At 37.5% G+C, this 11,152-nt stretch overlaps 1 long non-coding RNA gene across 1 annotated transcript in view; it reads right to left on the bottom strand.

The window, feature by feature from the left end:
- Positions 1-993: 993 nt before the first annotated feature.
- LOC116599713 overlaps positions 994-11,152 on the bottom strand; it is a 33,178-nt gene continuing 23,019 nt past the window's right edge. The window contains exons 2-3 of the long non-coding RNA XR_004289458.1: positions 3,662-3,756; positions 994-1,623 (exon numbers count right to left, since the gene is read on the bottom strand). This is a non-coding gene — a long non-coding RNA (uncharacterized LOC116599713). The remainder of the gene's footprint in view (positions 1,624-3,661; positions 3,757-11,152) is intronic.

Here is an 11,152-nt window from a genome sequence, read left to right as displayed (position 1 = left end):
AGCATGATTCAATAGCATGGAATTCACAGCCAAGAGCACCAAAATTCATGTTTGAACAAAGCACTTCTGATATACGTTTTCTCCTTACGGCACTCCACAGCCTTCTTGCACTTAGGAGCATTAGACGGCACTTCGACATTGTGCTTGGGAGCCATTTTAACAGTGAAATCAACAACAGAAAGCACAAAATGGGAGAAATGTAGCACTAATTGGATTGTGAAAAGCATACTTGTTGACAGTACGAAAGCTAGAACAAGAAGGCAGAGCATCACCTTATTTCACTTTCAGCTGGTACCATGCATGCTGGGCAACTCAGATTTTTTTGCCACTCAATGCATATCTGTGAATGACCCAAAGGTGCTGCAAGCCCAATAATGCTATTTTATTTTCTTACACTTTTCATAAGACATCACATACTGTCCCTTCTAAGGACTCTTCCATATCTAACTACTCTGAGTCCCAAGCCAAATGCCTTGAGCTTTCACTTCACTGCTTAGCTATCCATGTTAATTCCTCATTACCAGTAGAATAAAATCCTAAAATCACAACTTCTTAGCTCACTATATAACACCCTTCATAATTTAAATCTAACTCCACTCTTGCCAACACTTCTCTTGTTTTACATATTATCCACTCTCACATCCTTATATATCCACCCTTGTCGTTGTAGGAGCCTGTGCTTTGCAGTTACTATCGTTGTTTGCTATGTTCATAGTTTGAAGTCCACCAACCAACTCTGGTAATTTGTCCTTGAGTATGTTAGAAAAAAAAAAAAAGATATTGCTTACAACATTCAGATTACCTGTTTACATGAAACTTGATGCACTGAACTGCCATTTCCTTAAGTACAAGGGAAATCTCTTACGGATATTTTATGTTCTAACACCTCAGAATGAGGTCAGAGGATAAGAAGTTCTCAACAAAGTTGCATAGTATGTACAGAAGCAGTATGCACTTACTACTCATTGAAAGTATTTATTCACTGCTTTCCAGTATTGGTGTTGAGGAGACACAATCTGAAATCTGACACGAGCTATATAATGTCTCTCCGAGGGAGGGCAAAAGGGTTATATGCTCACATACCCAGAATGATTTACATGTCTCTCAGATTCAGTCAACTAATTTCTGACTTGGAGTTATTTTAGATATTTCTTCCTATTCCATGATTACATCCTCAGACTTCCCTTGTGAAAGTTTGTCTCAATTCTTATTGAACTGAGAGATCCTTCTATCTTTTAGAAAAGAACATAATCTCCTGTGGACATTTACAATAAGCCCAGTCTATTATGTGGCTGCAGGCTACAGAAAGCCCCAACTACATTGACTTAAAAAATATGGGTTTGTTTTTCTCATAAAATGAAAGTCTGGAAGTAAGTGGCTCCTGGCATTGGCTCAATACTTCAGTGTTAGGGTAAATGTGTCTGTGATTCTCTTGGCCTTTCTATCACGATTTGTAAGTGGCTTTTAGAGATGAAGCCACCATGCCGGCATTCAAGGCAAGAACGGAAGGAGGGGGGTCCAGCATCGGAGTTGGGAAGATCAAGCTTTCTTGGGAAGTCTTGGTGTAATCCCATCCGCATCTCATTGGCGTTGCTTGTATCTCATAGCTATCCTGCACACCGCCTGCCACAAAAACCAGGACAAAAAGGATTTTTAGTTCAGCCCATTCATTACCATCTCAAACAGGTTGTATTTTTCTGTGGGTAAGGTAGAGGAGGAAGGAACAGATATTGCAAGCACTCTCATGGTTAGCCACACCAAGGAAACAGCCTAGGGCAGGTTTCATAAACCCAAAGGAGTTAGAGAATAATCCAAAAATATGGGCCTCTCTCAACACATTTTTAATAAATGCACACATTAATTTCTCTGATTCTAAGGTCCTCATTAAAAACACAAAATATAAGATATCTTTTTGCATTTGTATCCATAAAAATAAAAATGTACCTAATTTCAATTCTCCTAAGGATTGTTTGTTTTAACTTCTGTGCCTCTAGGACATGAGTTCTCAAGCCCTGTGTTTTAAAACTCACAAGTTTCCCAGAAAAACACAACTTATCTCACAAATACCATCACTTCACATGAGAATAGGTGTGAAAGATGGACAAAGAGAGTGATGCACAAGGGATGTATCCTAGAGGTGCGAGAGGAAACTAGAGGAACCCCTGTGTGGCCTGTTCCCCATGCAGACACCAGAAGCAACAGCCCTTTTAGGTTAATAGATAGCTGAACACTGACCAAATGGTGGACCGCTCTTGTCAGTACAAGTAAGGTGGCAACCAGCACCTGAAGTGTGGTACTGAAGAGTAGGAGGCTGCCACTAGATTCACAGGGAAAGACCCTGGTCATTTTTAAGGAATAGCAAACCAGCTTGGCAGAGGCGGGGTGGAGCCAGGGTTTGTCCGGCGGAGTTTGGCGGCAGAAGTTAACATTTAAATGTTTTCTGTCTTGCTTAGATGCCCTTTTGGCTAGAAGAGTAGGCTTCTGATGAGGCTGTTTGTGTCTGTGCTCCCTAGGTGTTTCTGGGTACTGGATTCTTCAGCTCTAAGCCTAAAATAAAGGAGATTTTAAAAGAGAGAGAGAGAGAACACACCACCATGTGTGTGCTTGGCTTCCCATATTCTTAAGGAGTTTGCCTTCATTTAAAGGTACTACCTTCAGTAACTAAAACATACTACCTTTTAGAGTATTCTCACATTTGTTTTACCCAATATCCAGAGATTTTAGTCCTGCTTAGTGAGAGGAATAGAGAAAAGGGCGTCTACTTTCTCTTCCTAGAAGGTGAAGTTCCCTGCGTTAAATTACCAAGCAAAACAAAACTCCCAAAGATAGCTTCCACAGCCAAAAGAGCAGATCTGGAGATGCCATGCATCTCCCTCCTAGGTTTCGTTCAGTGTGGGCATCTGCTCTTTATGAAAGCAACAGCGACCCTAAAACATGGCTTACAGATTGGAGTTCTTAAGCACTTTTCTTCCACCGATTTCATGAGTTGTAAAAAATCGTTCCATTTTTTCATGTGCGTGATTATTTATTATGGAAATCCAAATGTTCATACATACTACAGTGAAATTCTCACTTGTGGTAGGTTGTCAATAAATCTTTAGTAAATATTTACATGAATTAATGCATTAATGGACCAGAACTAGTATATATGAACCTACAAATAGATCACAACACTTTCTTTGAAAAATACTGAAGCCACTAATTTTTCCCAAGTCACGATGGAAAAGGATGCTGCTGACTAGCCATCCTCTCTCCCTACTACCACCAAAATGATCTCAAAAATTAGGGACGTGGGGACTCTCCTTTGCAAAACATGCTCTAGGCACCATGCCTTAATAGACTAGCAATAGAAAACATTAGTGAGAAATCCCAGCGGAAAGATCACAAATTGGGAAAAACTTGGATCACAGCAGAAAAGACAACGTGCATTAATGATAAATTCAGGTAGAGGCAGTCAGTAAGGCAAAGCAGAACTAGTCATTCTAGGACCTTCACTATGTTTCTTCAGCACTGTGCTTTTTAAATGTCAAATACAAGGTTACGACGACAGTTGTCAGCAGAGAGGAATTACAGAGCTGCAAAACCACTCACTCAATCTCAATGATTTAGCCCTCTTTCCTCAGGGAAACGTCTAAGTAAACAACACACAGATAACATTTACCTGACATTTTCTCTTTCTTCACCTTGATTGGTAATTCAGCAGTAATTCGTGTTCCCTTGGGCACACCTCTTGGGATCCTCGTAATTCTCAGAAATCTCGAGAAAAGCAAAGAGAAAATGGACAACTTCCCTCCTGCTTCCAGTCTTCATTCAGACTGATCGCTAAATGACCTCCCTCTTACCTTGGAAGAAAGACTAAACACGTCAGGAGAGCAAAGGCAACCACTAGCAGACCATGGCATCTCAGAATCCATGAGAGCCAGCTGACAGACTAACATGATTACCTTAACTCACTATTGCCAATTCTGTCTGATGGGAACAAGTGGCCTGGGTCTTATCCAAACAGGAAATCACTGCATCACCGCTTATTCTTTGGAGCTCACGACATGTGAGACTCTCTAAGCACCCACGTTGATTATTCCCATAAGAAGGGTAACTTGGTTGCTGGACAAAGTGTTCCAGAGAAGCTCTGACAGCAGCCACTTGACTTGGGATGAAAACACAGTAGTACGTGATCCCGCCAGCCCCAGGTCTTCAAACCAGGCCTATCTACTCACATAACTCAGCACGCCGAGTCCTCTTCTCAAGGAGAATCGTGAACTGTGGACCTTCATTACTGACCTTGTTCTGACTCAACTTCATTTCATTTCCTACCCGACCCAGTCTACAAAGCTCATGATTGCTTTGTCTCCCGTTCCTGACACCTTTTCATTCACTGATTAATGGCTGACATTGACTTCCTTGCTTTGACCCCTTTTCTCTATAGGAACTCCAAACCTAATCTTTTTCTAGTTCTTTGTGCAACAGACGTTTTTGCAAAAAAAAAAAAAAAATACCTACAAGCACAAGTTCTAACATTCCTGACAAGTGTCAATGCTCCAACCAGAATCTCTGGCCCCTCTAAGAGGAGTCAAAATATAATTTATAAAAATAATTATCTGAAAAAAGAAGTATTTCCACTATTATTTATATAAATGTTCTTCTGATTTTTTTCATTGTTCAGATTTTTTAAAAATACCAGAAAAACACGTGCCTGGATGGCTCAGTCAGTGAATCATCAGATTCTTGATTTTGGCTCAGGTCACAATCTTGGGGTTGGATGACTGAGCCCCATGCCAGACCTGTGCTGGACACAGAGCCTGGTTTAAGATTCTCTCTCTCCCTCTGCCATCTCCCTTAATAGTGTGCTCTCTCTTTCTCCAAAACAAAACAAAACAAAACAAAAAACCCCAAAACCTGAAAAAACAAAGTTAGTCAACATCCCCAAATTTTAAAATTTTGACATTTTATTATCTATTTGATTTTATTTAAATTCAACTAATTAACATATAGTGCAGTATTAGTTTCAGAGGTAGAGTTCAGCGATTCATCAACTGCATATAACACCGAGTGCTCAGTACAACATGTGTCCTCCCTATCCCCCCACCCATCCCCCCAACAACCCTCAGTTACTTAAAAAAAAAAAAAAGATTTTATTTATTTATTTGTCAGAGAGAAAGAGTACCAGCAAGGGGAGTGGCAGGCAGAGGGAGAGGCTCCCGGTTGAGCAAGGATCCTGACATGGGACTCTATCTCAGGACCCTAAGATCATGACCAAAGCTGAAGGCAGACGCTTAACCAAATGAGCCACCCAGGCGTCCCCCTCAGTTTGTTTCTTATGGTGAAGAGTCTGTTAAGGTTTGTCTCCTCTGATTTCTTCTACCTTTTATTATTTTTAATTCCAATTAAAACAGTAGAAGAATATAAAAATTTTAAATCCTATTTCTCTACTCACTTCCATTCTACTCCCTTCCTCCCCAAAGGCAACTGCTTTTATTCATTTGGTATGAAATCTTCTACATGTGTATCTGCATATCCATGAGTAACGTGTTGCATTACCTTGCATGTTTTTAATAAGATAATACTATTATGCTGCATGTTTTATTTAAAAATGTGATGTTTTCACTCAACCTTGTTTTTGACACCTATCCTTCAATCTATTTATCTACCTATGTATTTTTTTTTATGTATCTATCATTCAGTCATTTTAAAGCAATGAATAATATGCTACTATATAAACAAATAATGTGTTACACATTTAATTCCCTCTTGAGGGACATTTAAGATGTTTTCAAAATTTGCTCTTACAAACAATGCTTCAATAGGCATTATAGTACTCTTCTATAGTTATGGTCCATATGTGCTGGTTTTTCTAGGGTAGTATTTATAGAACTGTTGAACCCATTAGAGTATTATCAAGTCAATTTCCTATATCAGGACTATCATTCTAAACAATGGTAAAATAGACTAAGACAGAGTGAAATAGATTAAAGTAGAATAGAATAAAATACTATAATGTTATAGATGGTCCACACAGATGATCATCAAGTCCTCCTGGCCTAGTACATGCCTCTCCCCATGTAGAGATGATATCTATTTCCTTTCCCCTTAACATGGTTTGGCTTTATGACTTGCTTTAGCCAATAAAATGGGTTGAAGTGTTGTTGTTTTTTTTCCAAGTTCTGAAGGCTGGCTTTGAAAAGCTCTGGCATATTCTTCTTTTGCTCTGAGAGACCTGAGCTACCATGTGAGGAAACCCATTTATCCTACATGGAGAGAGGCGAAGCTAGTTTAGCCATTCTGACTAAGGTGATGCACAAGGAACCAGAGCCAATGTTGATCAGATAGCTCCAGTCTAACTTCCAGGTGATCTTTTTTGTGAATGACCTGGGAGACGAAAAATGACCTTTCCCAGTGGGGTCCAGACTAGAATACAGAATCAAGAGCAAATAAATGTGAGTGTTTGTTTGTATGTTTGTTTGTTTAATATGCTAAATTTTAGGTCAGTTGTATTCGTTCTTGTACATAATAACAGTAAGAATATTGTAATACTCAGTATGGGCCACGTAATGCTACAGGATCAAAACCTCCAAAATCTTAGTGGTTGGTAAAATCCAAGACTTATTTATTAGTTAGTCTCTATGTCCATTTTCGGTAGGTTGAGGGCTCTGTTCTACATCTCCTTACTTAAGAACACAGGCTGAGTAAGCAAGCAACATCTCAAAAATCTCCAACTGCCATAGTGGGGGAAAAATACAGAACATCTTGCAGGCAAACTTTAGCACAGAAGAGATACATATTATTCTGCTCACCATTTCCTGGCCAAAAGCGCAGGCTCAATGGGACTAAGAATCGTGAGCAGGGAGGCCTTATTTAAAGATCATGTAGTAAGAAGACAGGAAGTTAGCAATATCTGGTGAATTATATTACATCTGTGCATTTATGTCTACTTTGTCTGATGCAACATGGATTTTTTTTTTCTATGTGTTGTGATTTCAAGAAAAAGTCTGAAAAGAAAAACAGATCTACAGTGTATTTCTCACCGTGAGATTACTAGGTCATAGAGCAGGTACATTTTCAACTTTCCTATGTTTATTAAAATGTCTTCCCAAGTGGTTGTACTAGTTTATACTCTAGAGTTTTTCAAAGCAGTCATACCTAATAGCACTCTCTGAGAATTCTCATTCCTTCATACTCATACCAAAATTTAGGATTGTAAATCTAGTAATTTAGTTAAGGTCTTAATTCAGGTAACTTGATCACTTTAGAATATTCTATTTTTCTGGGGCACCTGGGTGGCTCAGACGGTTGGGCGTCGTGATCTCTAGGTCCTGGGATCAAGCCCCACATTGGACTCCTGGCTGGCTCAGCAGAGAGAGGGTTTCTCCTTCTCCCTCTGCCTCTCTCTGTCTCCTTCTCAAATGAATAAATAAATAAAACCTTTAAAAATATATTGTTTTTCTTCTTACCTCTTTTATTTCTTTTTTTAATTTAAATTCAGTCAGCCAATACATAGTATATCATTAGCCTCAGATGTAGTGTTATTTCTATATCTTTAATTACTAGTGAGTCCTTGATTAGTAATTGGTGAGGTTGTGTATCACTTCCTATGTTTTTGCCTATTCTGGTCCATTTTCTGTGATTTGCCTGTTTATATCCCCTGCTTATTTTATACTGGGTTGTTTGTCTTTTTCTTATTGGAATTCCTTATATATTCTGGATACTAATCTTTGGTCAGTAACATCCTTCTTTTTCTCCCCCCTCTCAGCAGAGTTAACTGTGCGGGTCTTTTCCTTTAGGATTTGTGCTTTTGTCTTAATCCAAAAAAATCACTTTTTTGACTCTGAATTTATAAAGATGTTTCCTGGAATTTAATTTGATTTTTTTTTTCCCACATGAAAATACTGTCCCTTACCCAGTTATAGACTAATCATTCTTCTTCCACCAACATATAATGCTTTATACCAAGCTTTATAGCAAGCTTGGTACATATGCCTACTATGTTTCTGGCACACCAAAGACATAGACGTTGCATGCAGCTTTCTGCTGGAGAAGGCAGAAGAGTAAACTTTTAAATCAATAATAAAACTGGCTCTAACTTATTCTTCCTCTATTTTATCATGTGTAAGCAACATTGAACAAGGCCGGTCACAAGATACTCCAAACTGCCACAGTGAGCTGTTCCCTGGCCCCCCTCCCCCATCTTGTTAAATGTGCACTGCTCTAATCCATCCTATTGACAAATTCGTGCGTCACATCTAAAATTTGGAATTTGCACATCAAATCTAAAATTCTTGCATCAAGTTTTGCATATGAACAAATATGCACACTGTTTAAATTCTAATATGTGTCATAAACATTGATACCTGACAGGGCGCATTTCCCTTCCTTGTTTTCAGCAGGGGTTGGGGGGGTGGGGGACGGGATGAGTCTTTTTCTTGACCTCTTCCTCATCCATATTGATTTTGGCATCAGATTGTCTAATGCCACAAAACCAAACCTGTTGATGTGTTAATTGCATTGCATTGAACTTAAAGATCAGTTTTAGGAGGATTGTCACCTTCTAATATATTTGAGTATCCTTATCCATGTATATCATTAATCTGTTCATTTTGTTCTGTCTTTTTTTAAGATTTTATTTATTTATTTTACAGAGAGAGAGAGAGAGAGAGAGAGCGCACGCACAAGCAGGGGGAGGAGCAGAGAGAGAGAGAGGGAAGAGCAAGCTCCCTGCCAAGCAGGGAGCCTGATGCAGGGAACCGGATGTAGGGCTCAATCCCAGGACCCTGGGATCATGACCTGAGCTGAAGGCAAATGCTTAACAGCTGAGCCACCCACGGGCCCCTTGCACTGTCTTCTTTAATGCTCTTAGTACTATTTTGCAACTTTCTCCAAAATAAGTCCATGTATTCTTATTAGATGCATTTCTTTACACCATGGATTTTTGGTTGTTTTGTTTTGAAATTTTTCCTGTTATAAATTAGTTATTTTTGGTATATAGGACTGTCAATGATTTCTGTATAATAAGCTCATACCAGGAACAATGCTGAACTCTATATTGCTACAGTTCGTCTATGAATTTCACTCCTTCTTTTCCTTTCGGTTCTATATTTTTATTTCCTTTGTCTAACTGCAATCCCTAGTAGAGGTAGTAGTAACAGGCCACATTCTGATTTTAAAGACAGTGCTTCTTAAATTTCATCACTGAATATGATCCTTGCTATAAGCTACAGTAAATTTCTATTATGAAGATAAATATTTTTCCTTCTTATTCAGTTAATAGTTTTTAATCATTAATAGATTTTGAATTGATATTTTTATATGTCGTAAGATGATAAGATGTTAAAATAGAAAATTAAAATAACAGATTTTCTAATATTAAACAATTCTGGCATTCCCTGTACAAACCCAAAATAGTAATGGTGCATTTTGGTATATTTTTACTGATTCTTTTTCAGGACTATCCGTCTATATTTGTTAAGTGAGATTGATCTGTATTTTTCTTACTCTCACTCTAATTGCTTGGTTTTGCTCTGAAGGTTTTATGAACCTGATAAAATATGAGCAATGTTCTCACTTTTTCTAGTCTCTGGAACTATTTGTGTTACATTGAGATTAATTGGAGCTTAAAAATTTGGTAGAAAACTTCTTTATCGATGTGTAATTTTGAAGTATGTTTTTAAAATTTCCCAATATATACTTCTGTGTTGTCTTTTTTATTGTTGATTTGTAACTTAATTGTTTTAATATCAGAAAGTGTTAAATAGCAATTTTCAATAGTTGTTGAACCTTGCTTTATGGCATAGAACATAGATGGCATGATTATATAATTTTTCATTATACTTGAGAAAAATGTGTAAGATGTTCTTGGGTAAACTGTTCTATGCATATCTTTTTGATTCTTCTGAATCTTCCTTACTCCTATTAAAGATTTTATCTACTTGATTTACAAGTCATTCAGAGAGGTATATTGAAATCTCCCATTATGGTGGTAGATCTGTCATCTTCTCTCTGTTAAGTTTTTTATATATTTTAAAATTATGTTATTTCACATACAAAATTTAAAAGCGGTATTGCTTCATAGTGATAAATATTTAGGAATTAATTTTGCCTTAAAGGCTATCATCTGTATATCAATTAAGCTACACCATCTTTTTTTTGGTTAGTATGATTTAAACTATTATGGGTTCTGCCTCCTGTCTAGGCTCAACAGTCAGGCAAGGTAACCCAATAAAACATATAAATATGATTCTAGAAAGATGATAATGCTTTACAAGCCTCAGTTGCCTCACTTATATAACGAGTGCCTTAATTATAATGATCTCTAATGTACTTTACAACTCTGACATCCTATGACCTTCCACCTTTTCTTCCTAGATTAGTACTATGCGGAAGTACTCCACTCACTCTACTTGAATTTGGCTAGCTATGAAATAATGTTAATTTGCAGATATTCCAGGTAATTCTATCTTGCCAAGTGGGACGAGATCAGAAGTCCACACTATTCTTTAGAAATTAGAAAACAAACAAACCCAGTTATTTTACAACTGTGGCTTTCATCGTAGTCATGCAAACAAAACATCCAAGTTGAAATCTGTCTTGGGTTTGGTCCGTTCTACAAAATCTTTGGATCCTTAATGGCTAAGTAGAAACAGAGAGAAGAAAGCTCAGTGTGAGAGAAATAAGGGCAGAGATGACGCCTTTATCTCAGCAGGGGAAGACAATTTACAATAATTTGTACACCAGTACCTATTTTCTTGCCAAATACATTTCATTCAAAGGCTGCTGGCCAGCAGGCTTATCATCAAATATGACATAATTCAATAAATAAATATTAATGCTCTATGTCCAACACTAAGCATAGTATAAATTTGAAGACAGAAAAGATATTAGGAGTCATCAGTTCCAGAATTTTCATTTTAGAAACAGAAAATTAGAACCCAGAAAGAGTGATTTACCATATTGTTTGTTTTTAACATCGTATGCTTCTGATTTTCATGTATTGATCATCAATTTCTTTTACCTTTGCCAGAGAAGTCCTACCTTAGGCCTATGTAGACGTGTAACCCCCTTTCTCTCCTTAAGCCAAATTGTATATTTTGCATTATAAGAATTTATTTTTGTTTACTCTTTACATTTTTTCCTACTGTATCCTTACATACTTTTTTTTAAA

This window comes from Mustela erminea, chromosome 9 (genome assembly GCF_009829155.1).
Source record: "Mustela erminea isolate mMusErm1 chromosome 9, mMusErm1.Pri, whole genome shotgun sequence".
In the NCBI taxonomy this organism is placed as follows: domain Eukaryota; kingdom Metazoa; phylum Chordata; class Mammalia; order Carnivora; family Mustelidae; genus Mustela; species Mustela erminea.
The sequence above is the reverse complement of the archived record's forward strand: the minus strand, read 5'-3'. Positions and strand labels throughout refer to the sequence as shown.